A 17417-nucleotide genomic window follows, 5' to 3' on the forward strand; every position below is an offset into this window, starting at 1 on the left:
TAAGTTTTTTAAATGATTAAAATGTTCAAACCTGTTCAAAGTAGTAATGTCTAAAAGGAATTCAAAATAAGTTTTGACATAGCTGAGACCATAGATTGAGTTAATTAAAACTGTTTAACCTATGTGGTCAACTAGGTGTTTAGAGGAAATTTGGTTTAAGGGCAGTGTCAAACTAGCCCTGACCACAAGGTCTTAGTGATTTCCATTAGGAATGAGGATAAGGTAAGGGAGTTGAGATTACTATGGGAGAGTAAAAGGTGAGCCTAGGCATGAGCTGGAGGTAATGACCAGTGGGGCCTAGGATCCCTTTTTACTAGAAGTAAGACTCAGGAGAGGGAGGGGAGGTGATGACCTCACCCTAACTTGTTTCTCTTTCAGGACCCTGAGGCTTCCTTGTCTCCTAAACCTTGTTCTCCTGACTGTGGGATTCACAGCGATCTTGGAATTGGTCAGGGAGGGTTTGTCATGCCTTGGAGGGGATCCTTAAGATTTCATGCTATTTAAAACTAAGTTAAAACAAAGGGTAAGAGTTTGTCACATGCTGTCATAATTAAGGGGTTAAAAACTATTATTAACTAAGTACTAAAAGGTAAGTTACTCACCAGGGTCTGAATCCATGTTCTCAGAGTTTAGCCTGCTCGCTTTCTTGTTTGCTTCATGATGAATATGTTTAAAACTTGTGTGATACATTTATGTGTGGACTTGTTTATATGATGTACTAATCTTGGTTTGAACTTAGGGAAAAGGCATTTAGTTGACCTAAGATTGGTGAGAACCCTTTGTCCTTAAACATGAACTGTGGCACTTAGAATTTAGTGAGGCATTGTATTGTAACTTGGATTAAAAAGGTAAAGTTCTACTTCGTCTAGTAAGGGTTAATTCTATGTTGTTGGTGTGTTTTAAAATCTTGTCATGTTAGGAACTATGGAATGAGATAACTGAATATTGTGTCAATGTTTTTAAAGATGAATAGTGATAAGCTAAAATTGGTTTGATGCTATTGTTTTGGGACATGGTGAGTATTCTTAAGAGCAGTGTGAACCACTTGGTCTAAGATGGTCTTTTCAAGACACCTCAAGGAGAGGGCAGGGAAGATCCAAGCCTAGCTTGACTCTAGTACCCATCCTACAAATGAGAGGTGTCATGAAAAACCTATGGATCATGGGGGCCATTCCTGTCTTGAGGGTATATTGGCTTTTCTTAAATTTCACTATGTTATCAAAGGGCTGGAAATAGAAAGAGTTGGGAAAATTAGCTTGTCTAAAGGTCTAAGGGTGACTTAGGAAGTTAAGGAAAAGGGAACTAGTTGTTTCAAGAGGGTCATCTTTTCCTTCCTTTAAAGAGAAATGAATTGGTTTAAGACTATTGATAATAAGTGTCCTGTTAGGAGTTAAAATACTGAGTTGCTAAGAATTGTGTTAAACTTCATGATATTCCCTTCTTCCGTGAGACTTGGTGACATACATAGTTGATCTCTTCTCCTTGCTATCTCAAGTGGTAACTTACATGAAGCGTTGTTGTAATGTGTTCTTACTCTTTGTTGTACTGAAACAAAGGTTCTTTTCTGTGGTTTTTTTTTTCCTAAGAATATGAAGTTGTACAGTCTTAGTCTCATTTGACATTGTTTGGTCTAGGCTGCTTAGTGCTCCAATCTTGTTTTGGTGATTACAAGTCATAGAATTTTTCCTTTTTGTCTACATCCTTCTACTGTGCTTCTGTGATCACATTGAACAGTTCTCATTTCCTACTCTGAGGGTTGTTAACATATGAAGTTGATGAATCACTTATTAGATGTGTATAAGAGTTAAAGTTAGACTTTAATTAGTCTTTGTTTTGTCCTTGAACACTGTTATACGGGACAGGATTTAGTTAAGTAAATGGAATAACCTTGAGGTCTACAGCTAAACACATAAGAGTATGGATGTATACAGAATATATACGGGTTAATAAAAGGGAAGGGGAATAGATACACAGGGTATACACATCCCATGTGTATATCATAGGTATACTGTGTATATATATATATAAGAAAATAGGCCAATTATAGGTAGCATGTATATGTAAATATAAGAGCATGGCTTGTTGTATCACTTATCTGACTAAGTATCCTGAAACTATTGTGTTATTTCTATATGCATCATAGCATTACAATTCCTGTCTCAGTTCCTTTGCCATGATTTCTAGGTTTACTTTTAATGTTGCTTGCATTAAATTATTTCCCATGCAATGATGCTTGTATACAACTCTAGGATTCTGATTATATAATATGGTGACATTGGGTTTTGAGAGTTTGAGGTGGTTTTGGGGGATAGGTCTAGACACTCCTCGATATCCATCCATGCCTAGGGTTCGTGAAACCCCTTGGAACTTGTGAGGTGTCGGGAATAAGGGTGGTGACAACCTTTCCCTTTGGTATGGTCTGAGTTGGAGTTCCCAGTGAAGCCAACAGTGTGTAATCAAATCCTTTAGTTGTGCACTTGTAATCAAATGGGATGTATATGCATATATGTGTATAGTTATGCTAGTAATAGAATCATCAAACATAGACTAATTAGATTCCTTTTCTTTTTCTCTCTCTCTCTCTCTCTCTCTCTTCTTATACTGCACGGTCATTTGGGCTAGAGTCCAACCAGCCTGTTGGGCCAAAGGCCCAGTAGGAATATTCTTTCAAAATCTATTAAGTCCAAAAGAGAAAGAGAAGCTAATATTATTGAAGGCCCAACCATGGGTGAGAATGGCATGAAAGCCCAACCATGGGTAAAAAGGGTCTATTAAGGGGTTTAGTACACCCCTGACATCTCTTTTTTCCCCTTAAATTTTATTATGCCAGCTCCTTTATTTGATTAAAGTGTTTGTATTTGTATGATTATAAGAACAAAACTCACATTATTATTGGAATCATTTATGTTTGGACTAGGCATCTTAGGTGAACGGTGCGTATGCCGTTTAGTTTGACCTTAGGCCCCAACGTGATTTTCGAAACTCGAATTAGTATAAACGTTTTCTAAAAGAATAAAAATGGCTAAAATAGTAAAGAAATGGAGAGGATTAGCTTGGTTTTACTGAAAAAACATATGTTGTTATCATTCTTCCTAAAACCAGGCTTAAGCATTTTAGCTAGAAAAACATTTTTCCAAGTTATAACTTTAGTTTTCAAAAGGTTTTCTTTCAGTCGAGCAGAAAAATAGGCTTAAAAAAAATGTGTATAAATGATATGCTTTCAAAAAATGAGTCCCTTCTTTTTGGACTAAAAATCAGACGAAAAATGATTTTCTAAAACATATGTATATGCAGCATATTTGTATCGAAACATATATGTTTTTCTGGAAACAATTCAGGCAAAAGAGGGAGTTTTTGAGGGCTAAGGCCCAATCCAAAGATTGTATTTTTAGGCCCAACATAACCAATTTTTCAGAAAAGAGATAAGCGAAAATATGTTTTGGGCTGAGCCCAGTAGCTAAAAAAAAGAAGTGAGATTTTGGGCCAGAAACCAATAGACCATAACCATTTTTTCAGAAAAAGAGAATAGAAGTTTGGGGCCAAAGCCCATGTCTAAAAAAACGTTATTGCTACGATATAAATTGACAAATTTCAAAGACCAAAATATAATTGGTTATATAATCAGACCCTCGCAAAATTAAAGTCGCGTAAACTGTCTATGAAACAAAGTCAAATAAAGTTCTAAATAAGGGTGTTCTAAAAACGGACAAACCCAAACCATGTATGAGTCTACCATGAACAAATTTATTCATCCCACATTCTTTTAAAGACTTTCTATATTTACAAAAACCACTATTATCCTTATATATGAAAGGAGCTAATTTTATCCGAATATTATAAATTCGAGCCTAAATAACCTATATGTAAAGGGACCATATTCAATTCTTTTCGAAAAATGATATGCAAAATGACAGACTTTTTCTGGGAAATAAACACCAAATAAACAGTTCATGCAAATACTCACACATTGAAATTCGAAGGTTAACCGTATAGTAAGGATCCGTAATACTAGGGTGACTAACACCTTCCCTAAGGGATCACCAGAACCCTTACCTAGAACTTTGGATTAAGAAGGATTTTTCACGGTGTATGAATAAACCCTTCAAAAATCGATTTTCCTAATTTCCTAAAAATTAGGTGGCGACTCTTTTAAAACAAAGTCCGAAAGAGCACCAATAAGTTCGAAGTAGCTTTTCTGAGCGCTAACCCCGCCCGCGAAAATGTGAACCGTAACAATTAGTTGTGTGGGGTCATTGTTGTTACTGATTAATGTAGCCCTGTGTGGTATTGTAATGTTGGTTTGCTGCGTGATAGGTTGGTAGTATTACGGTTACAGAGGAAGCACTGCCAAAATTTCCATAAGATCTCTGAGAGTTTAACATTCGAGGACGAATGTTTCTAAGGGGGGAAGAATGTTACACCTCGTAGTTTTGTACGTTGAGATTCGTCGGATGTTAGTTGTCCTAGTCTTGGAGACCGGAGTTATCTTCAAGGTTATATAATATTAGACATGCCTATCTTATGGTTATGAGGGTTTAAATTCATGTTTAGTAAGTTATGAAGGGATTGGAGAACAAGCGAATCGAAGAAATTCAGTTTGTCGAAACTTTGGGAAAACTTGGCAGAATTTTGGACAGGATTTTTGGTCCAACTTGAGAGAGGTATATCTCTTAGAATATGAGGAGTTATGGAATTCATAACCTATTAAATTCAAATTCAGCAAGTCTTCTTTCCAATGCAACTTACAAATCGCAATTCTGAGAAGTACGGGATAAAGTACGACCCGTACCTCATTTCCCGTATTTTTCCAGAATTTTCTAGAAAGTTGGAATTTTGACCTTCTAAGTAAGGGCTGAAAGTACTGGAGGCACATTGAAGTATGGCCCGTAAATTTTGGCCGTACTTTATGTCGGTGGATTTTATATGTTGCTTTAAATTTCATTTTTCACTTTTGGGGCTTCATTTTCCTTCCAAAAAAGACCCAAATACACTCCTAAACCCTCTCCATGAGTTCTTATGTCAAACCAAAGCAAAACTCGAAGGAATTAAGTGATTCAAGTGCTAAGAAGCTCACTGGGGCTAGTAGAGTTCAAATATTTCTTGGTGTTGGAGTTGGAGGTTTCATCCTAGTGAAGTAATTTGATCTAGAGTTTAATCTTGCATAATTAAGTTAAGGTTTCCTCTCTATTGCATGTTCTTGAGGTTGTTTGATTATTATACAACTTGATTGAAGGAGAAACCGAAAGAGGAAGTCCAAGAATGAGTTAGAAACCATGTAGAGATTATAGACTGTTTTGAGCATATTGTGGTTATGTTGTTAAGCTAATTTTCATGTATATGGATAGTATCTAATGTTGTTGGTGTGTTGATGAGATTATACCCCTTGATTGGGAAGAAAGGAAGTGTATATTGTTATTGTATATTTGTATACTTGGGGTTGTTTGGTGCATATCCTTGGTATGGACAGTGATAGGGGTATTTAAGGACTTTTGTAAGCTTGTTGTTGTTATTGTGGGTTGTTGTATATGTTGATATGATTGGGGAGTAAGGGAAATACTGCCCGTTTCATTTTAGAGTCAAGTTATCATTGATATACGTGATATGCTAGCGCCATCTAAGTTTGCATATGTATTCCTTGTTATAGGATTGGCGTGCTAGTTGTAATTAGCTCGATTGTTGGATTGCTTGGATGACTTGAGGTATTGTAACGATCTATTTGGTCATTATTGCATTTTTACCGTTTTTGCCCCCGTTGACTCATCCCCCAGCCTTGTCAGTACTATTTTGATCCACAAGGACCGGTGGCACATTTCCCTAGGCATCATTTTGGGTTTTGGAATGACTTTTAGAATATTTGGTCTTAAAGCGAAAATCGTTTGACTCGAAGTTGACTTTTGGGTAAACGTGCCCATAATCGAATTTGGACAGCTCCATTAGGTCCGGAGGGTGATTTATGACTTAGTGGTGTCATTGGTTTGGTTTCCGAAGGGTTCGGGTATAATTTGGGTCATTGGTTGAGAAACTAGTTAAGTTAGAATTGGAATTGACCACAGTCAACATCGGGTCAAGATGATCCCGTGCCGATGTTTTGAAAGTTCCAATAAGTCTGCATGATGATTTTGGACATGTCCACAAAGTTTGGTTAGATTCCGATGAGTTTTGGATAAGTTTGGATTGTATGGTGATTGTTTTTGGTATCTACGTCGATTTGAGCATAAAGGGTACCATATTGAGCAAACGGTCTTTGATTCGTGTTTCAACTGAAACATTATATCTGTATCGTAATTTTGGAACCATAGCAACTGAATTTATCAATTTTCAACATCGTATAAGGGGTTTATGGTCATTTTACTAAGAATTGGGTTGCCAGATTTTTCAGATTAATTACGAAATTGCCACTGAATTCGTATTTAAAAATCTGCACTATTCCAAATATTGAAACCAACATATTTCCTTCATTATAAGGTCAAATGGAGTGATTCAAAAGCCTAAATTGACTGGAATTTCACAAGGAATCCATTGAAGGCATCAAAAGTGAGTTTCGGGATCGTTTGGCATAAGAAACGAGGCAGAACAACTGGGCATTTTTGGCTATTAATGTTGTTGGAGTTTTTCACATCTTGAAAGTTTTGGTTTCGGAGAATTCAAGGATGTTCTTCGAGTTTCTTACATGGGATAAGGTCTAAACCATAATCTAAGTATTTCCCTTTGATTCATTCCCTTGGTTTAAGCTTTAATCCATGATTTCTAAAGTAGGAAATTGGGGTTTTTCATGAAGAAGGTTTAATGAATCTTTCTTGAGAAGTTCATAAAATTGGTTAGACTTGCTAAATTACTTTAAATGATGAAATTGATTGAGTTTATGCTAGATTATGATGTATCTAAGGTTGTTAATCATATACCTTCCATTATTAGTGTTGAATTCTTGAATTTAAGAGTTAGGGTTTATACCCAAAATTGGGGATTTTTCTTGGATTTCGAAATTGGATGAATCCTTGAGTTAATTTAGAAATTAGTTGATGGATTTTGATCACCTAGTGTTTAATTGGATAATTTACCCTTGAATTTCCCGTTTTGCCCTTGTGGGCCCCGTTTTCCCAAATTCTAGGGTTGGTTTTTGACCCAATTTGAATGATAGCAATATGGGTATCGATCTTCATGATTTCTAATCTAGATTTCAAATATGAATAGACTTTCTTGATCTCGAGGCTCAAGGAAAGGAAAGGCTAAGGAGTGATTGTTGGTGTATTGTTGTTCGGCTATCCAGGTAGGTTATGGCTTACTCTTGGTGAGACTTCGTATAGCGAAGCATATATTTAGATTATATTGTCGGAGAAAGCATGTAAACCTTCAAGTATGAAGTTGGGTTGGATATTGTCTTAGGTTGGGCCCTGTTGCGTGATTGGGGCTAGCCAGCTTTGTGACTTGATTGTTCTATTGTGTTGGCTTGATGCCACGTGTTGTTAGTAGATACTGGAATCTGTTGTTCCATCTTGATTGTGATATTGTAGTATCTTACCGGTTGATATTGGTACGAGGATAGAGTTCTATATGACTCCTGATATTATTGGCATACCCATGTTGGTACTTGTGACACTGATATTGTTAGCGTACCCATGTTAGTACTTGTGACTGTCACACCCTTAATCCGATAGGGTGTGATGGGCACCCGACCCTTACCTAGGGCCGAGCGAACCCAATAGACTCATGATACTCATAGCCATCTTTTGGGTCCACAAAACATAACATAAGCACCGGTGAAAAATTTTCGAAAAACATACCCGCCTTTCATCTCTTCAAATCAAACAAAAATCCGAAGCCACAACAAATCAGTAATATAATGCATAATAATATATCGGCCCACATAGCCGATTACAAAACCGACATATCACGCACACGACAGCATCGCAAAGTCTCGCCAACATCTCGGATACCACACAAACGCACTCGGACTCGGCAAAGGCACTCCGGAGGAAATGGAGCTCGTCAATCCCGCCGGAACATCTCCGCTAACATCATCTACTCATCCGTGGGTACGCGCGCGGCATGAAACGCAACCCCGAAGAAAGGGGGTCGCACGGAATATGTACCGAGTATGCAAAGCGAGAAAGTACGAGAAACGAAATCATAATCGATGTAAGGTATACGAACGTGAGCATAATAACCCAAATACCGGGATACTTAAATCCGAAATACAAGTCATCATAAGCGACTGGAAGGCAAATATAATCATCGAATGCCCGAAATGCTTAGCCTTATTTTGAAAAACATTTCGACTCACATATACGGGGAATAGAACATGTCACGAAAGCGACGTTAACCGAATGCCGAGGAACGTACGGCCCGATCCATAAATAAAATAATAAATAAAATAATAATAATCACAAACGTACCGTCACGTTATCATACATCCTACCACATATCATGTTGTATCATCCGATCAACACATATCATATCCTCAAACCATCACATATTACATACCATATATACACACATACCGCGCCAAGAACCCGGCGGTAATATCGCATATTCACGTACGCGGCCAGGGAACCCGGCGGTAATATTACCTATACACACATACCGCGGTCGGGGAAGCCCCGGCGGTAATACCACATATGCACATATACCGCGGCCAGGAACCCGGTAATACCACGCATACACATACCGCGGTCACAGCGGTCAATATCACACTTACCGCGGCCAAGAATCCGGCGGTCAATATCACACTTACCGCGGCCAAGAATCCAGTGGTCAATATCACACTTACCGCGGCCAAGAATCCAGCGGTCAATATCACACTTACCGCGGCCAAGAATCCAGCGGCGACATCACTCAACATACCAAACCGAACCTCAGAAGTCATAGTCACATATCAAAATCACATGCATAAGAGCAAATAAACAATTAGGTTACCTTCCAAAATTCGATGACCAAATATATTTACTAACATCGGAAGTGCGTAAACAAGTTTGATTTATCGGAATTAGTATACAAAAGTTACAACCTTCGAAATCGTTCTTATGTGTCAAAATGTATTATCAAACTCAATGAAGTAGTTAAAATAACTATTTTATAGTAATCGGAGCGATAGTCAAAAGTTCTCTTTTCAAAATCACAAAAATATACCAAACAGGGGGACATAGGGAGATCTCGGAATGCGTGGGCCCCACCTCAGTCAAATTGAGGCGGCGTACCCCAAACTATGGTCGTTAGGCCTTACGAAGTCATATACAAAGGATTCTAGGCCCTCCAATATCATTTGGGCAAGCTACGGATGTTTAAGCACTTATTTCAACAAACAAGACATTTTTAATTCAATTCTATCGAATTAAAAGGGCCAAAATGAAGCTCGGATTCCGAGGAGTAGAGTCGTCCCCAAAGCTCGTATCTTAGCCTAACATACCTAGGACATGCCAAGAGAAGAAAAGAGCAAGCTTTACATACCTTATTCGCTTTTACGCTTGTCCAAACTCAAATCCGTTTCCTCCAAAATCTACAATTGGTCATAAGTACCAAATGTCATTTATAAGCCTTAAGAATGCAAAGTTGGAAGTAATGCTTGTCTATAGAAATTTCGACGACATCTCCCGTAAATACACCAACCCCGAGATTTCAACTCGGCTCAAATAGCAACAACCATACCAAACAATACCAATAGTCATCAATGATCGACTAAAACGCATTCTAACATAAATAGTCTTCTTTTCCGAATAATGCAACAACTTCCAAACCGACTTTACACTTTCAAGTCAATATCAATATTTCCATATTCATACACTAATTTAAGATCATACAAACATAGGCCAAGAATATTCCAAGCCATATATCCAATATTCAATAATTCCATCAATTCCATATTTCACCCAAAAGTCTTACATAGATAACAAAACCATCAAACACATTTCCTACTTACAAATTCATGATCAACAACATCAATCCATACTCTAACAACTTCATTTTCCATAATATCATAAAATCACACTAAAATGACATAACCTTCTACAATCCATTTTATTGCCAACTTAAACCATTTAGCCCTCATTTACATCATAAGGATCACGACAACTCAACTAACACCTTAAACAAAATTAATCCATTTCCATACCAATTCCATACATCACACGGCCAACACCTACATTTCCAACTTCAACATACCATATTTCATGAATTTCCACACACCACAACACATATAAACCATCCGTAACATGTGAAAAGAGGATTAAAACTTACCTTCTTCAACATTTTCTTGTTCCCATGCTCCTCTAATTCCAAATGAAATTATATTCGTGACTATGCGCTGCCCGGACTTCGATTGGTACTTCATTACTTGAAATTTCACTCAAAATCCTCATTTTGTGAGGTATATTTGCTCCCTTTTTTGTGCTGAATTTTCTGGAAATATTGGGACTTTTGTGCTGAAAAAAAAGAGATTTTTGTCCCTTAAAACGGACCGCCGAAGTCGGTTTCTTGTAGCTACGATGTAGCGGCGATCTTAGCGATAACCGCGAAATGCTGTTTCTGCGTCGACCTTTCAGTTTGTAACGTCTATAATTCTCTACTCCGATGTCCTATCACTGAACGGTTTGTTGCATTACAAACTTGACTCGACGAACTTCATTTTAGGATTTTGAAACACCTTAAAACTCCACATATACTATGAGATATGCGCCTCCAAAGTTGACTAAAATCCGTCAGTGTTTCTCAAATTTTCGTCGAACTTATTTTCTTCAATTTGCTCAATCTCGAAATATTCCAAAATTCTCCATACATGATATTTATCACTTATTACACTAATAATGGTCATGTTACCGTGTTTCAAAATATTCTTTCCCGATTACGACTTACGAGATCGTAATTCACCCTTTCTCTTCGTCGTTACGTACTCTCCATGGCTTGTGCCTTTCAAAACATCCCGTTACTACGATGAGGTACATGTCAAACTCATGCTATACGAAAACGCGGGGTATAACGGTGACACGATATTGTTGGCATACCCGTATTGGTACTTGTGATGCGATATTGTTGGCGTACCCGTTGGTGCTTGTGACAACGATATATTATGTGGCGTACCTATGTTGGTACTTGTGACATTGATATGTTGTTGGCGTACCCATGTTGGTACTTGTGATATTGATCAGATTATTGATGTTGACACATGCATTACACGCATTCTCATCCATTCATGATACACTGTTGATACCTTGATGATACTTGATGAAACACTATGATGAGCTGGGCTCGATTTTTACTTGAGTGACGTGAGATTCCGATATCCGATATTAGTACCAAAATCGTGGATTGAGTGGTAACGGTTGTCGAGATTTGTGTCTGATCCGTGAGGTACATGGACTCCGCGGGTCCCTCAGTGTGGTGCCGGTGAGAACCCCCCTTGGGCAAAGATTCGGGGTCTCGTCTGTCTGTTGGGAAAAGATCCGAGACAAATGTCACTTAGACTTCACGAGTCACCTTGGGTTGTGCTACCGCGATGTCAATATTTCCGTCCGGAGTACATGTGTACACAGCATTTGCATGGCATTGTATTGCATTCATACATTATTGCATTGCATTGCATTATGGCTTATATTGTGATGATCTGGTGATTTACTTGTGTTGTTGGGTTCGGATTGGATATATTGAGACTTGGCACACTTGGGTTTAGATGCTTCCACCTAGGTGATGACGTGTACTTGGTTCTGATTGTGTTTGATTTATACTTGTTGATTTATTTGCCTATCTTGCTTTATTGTTTGAATTATGTTAGCTATACTTAGCCGGCCAATAATACCTACCAGTATTGTGGTTTTGTACTGATTTGCACTTACTGCATTCTTTTATTAATGCAGAGTACTAGGTTGGGTCTTCCTCCGTCTCCCGTGGCTGATAGTCGCCTTCAGCATTAGCATCAAGTTTCCAGGGTGAGCATGAGTCGTTCGCCGCCTTGAAGACTCGTCTTATTATTATGTCTTACTTTTCTACTCTGAGACATAGACAGATTGATGTATTATTATATTCCAGACTTCTATTAATTCTTCTAGATGCTCTTGTATCACTTAGACCAGACCCTGGGGGTATTTTCCTAATTCCGCATTATTTCTATTATATATTATTGTGAGACTTACGTAAATATTTTCTATTCCGCTTGCTTGATTTAATTATTTATGTCCTTACTTATCGTTGGGTTGAGGGTTCGCTTACCGAGGTAGGAAAGGTAAGTGCCCGCACGACTTAGTCAAATTGGGTCGTGACAGGTATGTTAAGGTTGTCCCTTTCCTTCTTTTTGGCATGATCCTTATGAACAAGACATATACATAATGTTAATCCATAATGATTCTACTCTTAGAGCTTGAAATGATCCATTTGTTTCATGTTCCATAATGATATCTTCAGAAAGTCTCTCTTTAGATCCAGTACGGTATCTAGAGTCACTTATACTCCTATCATGTGTATGCATTGCATTGCATTTATATATATATATATGTGTGTGTGTGTGTGTGTGTGTGTGTGTGTGTGTGTGTGTGTGTGTGTATGGGGTATTGGGAAGGTGATGGCATTATATACGCACCACCACCTGATCAGTTGGTCATATGATGATACGATGATGATGATGCCCACAGAGACCGATACGATACGATGGGATGCCCACAGAGGCTTGACAAGCGTTATATATGCATATATATATATATATATATATATGACCTCATGCATGCATGCACAGTATTTACGCATATCATTAGCCCTCAGATGCAATTCATATGCACAGTATTTATGCATATCATTAGTCCTTATAAGCAATTCAGATGTACAGGTTTATTCTCTCTCATGTTTTATGTTACTCTCATGTCTCTATTATATTGTCTTCATGCCTTAAATACTCAGTACATTGTCCGTACTATCGTCCCTTTTCTGAGGACTCTGCGTTTCATGCCCACAGGTCTTGATATACAGGTTGACGGCTCTCCCAGTAGGATATCAGCTCAGCAGAGAGTGTTGTGGCACTCCAATTGCTCCAGAGTTGCTTTGTGAGTCAGCATGGTTGCATATGCATTTGCATGGGTATGGCGGGGTCCTGTCCCGTTCTTATTATGTTATGCACTCTAGTAGAGGCTCGTAGATAGCTATGCACAATTAGATGTCCTATGGCCATCTCGGTCTATATTTTGTTGTATCATTACTTCGAATAGCCTTGCCGGCATATATACTTGGGTTCCGCTTGATGATGTATGTATATTATCTTTTGGAGTTATGTCCCATACAGCTTATGGTATCTATGAGTTAGCATTATGTCCCTCTTAGGTATGGATGTGGGATGTATGTAAGTTTCGTGGTGCTCAGTAGGTTAGCTCCGGGTGCCCATTATGGCCCTCCAGTTGGGTCGTGACATCCACCAAGGTGCCCTTGCTCAAATTCCCCTAACTCAATCTCTGAAATGTTCTCCACAATTTGAATTAATTCAAACCCCATCATTGATCCATCACTTCAAATGTATTTAACCGTTACTCGCCCGCGAAGAATCACCTCTTGCCTTACTTGTTGAACCAGAACACCTCTAACAAATTGTGCGGTTATCCCCCCTCATTCGATCAATTCCACAGAGTCATAACATCAGTAATAGCAGGAACTAGCCGAAACTTGCATAACAGGTACAATACTCACACCCCTTGTCCAAGAGTAGATGCAGCACCCGATAGCTCCTTGAGTACTAAAATTTCGCACTCGTCTCACACTAGAGTCATTTTTATTAGTCAACCACTGGCTCCCATTTGGCCACGACATAACCAAACATATCAACTCAACACTGAACCCTTATGTCTATTCCACCATGTATGACCGTAACATAACTCTCAAATCAACTAGCTCTTGATTCAACGATCTCCTTACCACTCCTATAAATACGATAACCTGGCGAACACGCCCTTTACTGAGGGGCCAGGACCACAGCTGCCCAATACCTAAAGTCTCCACTCGTCACAAGTAACCTTGCTTTTCGATCTAGAACTGATAACCATTTTCCTAAAAGAACCCACAAACCACTAGTTCTTACTCCACCACTACCATATTGCCACGTCGAAGCCCAACTTAACTTTTCACGACCGAATATAAAATCCACTCTTGTGTAGCTTGCAACCCTATCTTGACGAGCACGTCAGATACCAATTGTTCCCTTCCTGTAACGGAGATTGATCTATTTAAATTCTCTTCCTTGCGCCTCCGTTCCATAAGACAAGAAATACTTTTACCATTATACCCTAAGAAATCTTACTTCGTTACACGTTGTCCACAAAAGTCGTCTTTCATGTCCTTATTCTCAACTTCTCTTCTTTATTACACACGGTCACTATCCTTTTGCCAAATCCGATGATCCTTACCAAACCTACACTCGTCCCCGCATATCGACACCTAATACACTGCCATTGATGAATCGTTGACCTGCCATTGGTACACCCATACCACGCAAACCATCATAATACGTTGTCGATTTTGAAATTTTTCCCAAACCAATCATACCTCAAACAAATCATTCTTTTAAGCCATAAATGCACTTTTGCAACTTCCGAGCAACCCAATGCTGAAAACAAGAAGATCATGTGGTCCTCTGTACTATCTCTCCTAATTCTCAAGAAAACCCCCATAATAAACGAGTCTTAACCACAATCCCACACAACTAAATCCTCAAGCCATAGCTGGAAATTGAACCTGATCACGCGTCTAAATCAGGCTGACACATCTCGTACCGTACCACGCCATGTCATAACAAAACCGTTCGCATAAGAATTTAAGAAGTTCCCACCATCCGTGAGAGAACAAGACAAGGAAATTTAGGTACCAATTTGAATCGACTAGATACCAATCTGAATGAAGTAGCACGAAAGGAATAAAGAATTGAAAGTTTCCTAAATGTCCCATAGCCTCTAGCAGATAGGTACGGAGCTCATCGTACCGATCCGTAAGACTCTACTAGACATGCTCTTGTACTTGTAAAACCGGGTAACCTAGGGCTCTGATACTAACTTATCACGACCCAACTCATGGGTCGAGCGGGCACCCACACAAACCCTCTTGGTAGGAGAACCCTTCCCTTTCGCTACCAATTATTAGAATTATCATGCAGAAAATTTAATAAAATAAGAAGTCTCAAAATCGTGTATATAAATAACTAAGTACGGAATAAGTACTACAACATCCCAGGGAATCTAGTCTGTAATAGTACAAGAGCTACTAAACTAAAAGTCTGAAATAACTATAAGTCTCATAATACAAATACTGTCTCAGAATACAAGAGAAGACAAGTAATAAGAGAAGAGTCTTCGAGCTGCGAAAGTCCATTAAGTAGCTCACCCTGGAAACTCAGCAAACTAGCCTTGGATCGCTCGCGAGCGGGCGTAGAATGCGAGATGAACTACACACTCGAGAAAGAGTACGACGAGGTAGTATCGGTACAAACACTATGTCGGTAGGTATCATAGACGACAACAATTAGTTCCCATATATGAAGAAAAAAAATCAACAGATAGACATGTAAGCAGTCAAATATAGTCACTAAGCACATTCAGGTAAGACTTGCAATAATATGAATCACAATAGATCTCAGTAGTCTACAGTGATAGCCTAGACAGAAACCTCTAGTCCTCGAATCCATCAAGTGTCTAGGTAAGAAATTAACAAGTACACAGCAACTCAAATGAATCATCCACCAAGGAATCAATGCGGAAACGTACCATGCAATGCAATAAATGCAACAACCAGAATCAGAGATATGAGTGGAGGTAATATGAATGCAGGTGCGATGAAATGCAATGCACTGGCCAGCTGTCTCATACTGTACACACATCCTACGGATGGATAACCTCCACATCTCGATAGTCATAACCCATCGGGGACTCGCGAAGTCCATGTACCAGTCACTCCGCACACAGCCCAGAGGTGACTTCCACAACACAAGTTATTCCGCACACGTTCCCAGAGATGGCTTCCATATCAAAACTGTCCATAGTCACTCCGCACACAACCCAGAGATGACTTCTTCCTTCACGTTCTTTCATACGTTTCCATAATATTTTTCCATGAATTTCTCCATTGGAACCACAACAAATTACCATGAGAAATTCACGATGAAATGCATGCATGAATGTCGAATTCAACAATAATCATGAGGGTGAATAACCATAACAATATTCGCAAATCAACTACCAATACAAATATATCCTCAATCGGTGCAATGCTCCATCCGGAACAATTTCCCTTCAGACCACACAGGTAACATCAAATATTATATGCATGAGATGCCATATAAAATATGCATGTAGCAAACACCAACATAAGAAGCCTCAGATGTTTCTCTTCTTCACTTATCATTATTAGTATCAATCACAGTTCATATCCATGTATCATGTAAAAATAGGTATGAATGCTATGCATGATATCAATATCAAGTGTAATCATATCAAATCTCATTCATGCCTCTACATGAGCAAACATCAAAATAACAATACCGAATCCAATCCTTCCTTTATCAATGATAAATGACAAGATAAGTGAGAGATGAACGTATCACAACCACAATATAGTAAATAAGCAACAAGCCCAACACCACACACATGGTAACAAGCCAAATCACAATAAACAAGCTGACAAGCCCACAAACTCATCAACAATACCAACCTAAGAATATCTATCCCTGTAACGACCTGCTAGGTCGTTATGTACATTTTGACCATTTTGCCCCTATCGGTTCAATTCCGACACCAGGAGCGAGTCTAGTGAAAACTTAAAGATGTAGAATTCTAAAACAAAGGCATTTGATTGTATTTTGTGCACTTTTTTGATAACTTATTTTATTCCGTTTGGGGGTTGACTTAGTAAATTAGACCTCTGTTAGGAATTTCGATGCCACAGGTTTGTCTGTAGTGTATTTTTACATATGTGTGCATATCTGGTTTATGTATGTGAGGACTCAGATTGATGTTCGGATTTTGGGAAAACTTGGTGAAAAACTAGAGGATTCTGGTTCTGGTGCAACCGCCGCAGCAGGCATGGGACTGCTGAAACGGGTTCACCGCAGCGGCAATTTTGTTGCCACTATAGGTGCTCAGGTTTAGGGAGTTTCCTCCACAACGGATAGAGGGTCACCATATCGGGACCTCTACGGCGCGATCTCTATCGCTATGGCGAGTGGGAGCATTTAATGAACTCCTTCGTAGCGGAGGGTCTGGCCACTACAGCGGGATCGCTTCAGCGCACCTAGTGACAACTGCAGCGATCGACGGGAGGCAGAAACCCACTTTTATATTGCTAAGTACGAGCCATTGGTCACATAATTCCAAAAACAGTTTCCAAGAGAGGAAAGGCCGATTATTCTAAAGCTTTGGTGGATAGGGTAAGTTCTGACTATAATCTTGTTCACTTCCATTCCTCCTTTA

This window comes from Lycium ferocissimum, chromosome 11 (assembly GCF_029784015.1).
Source record: "Lycium ferocissimum isolate CSIRO_LF1 chromosome 11, AGI_CSIRO_Lferr_CH_V1, whole genome shotgun sequence".
Lineage (NCBI taxonomy): Eukaryota > Viridiplantae > Streptophyta > Magnoliopsida > Solanales > Solanaceae > Lycium > Lycium ferocissimum.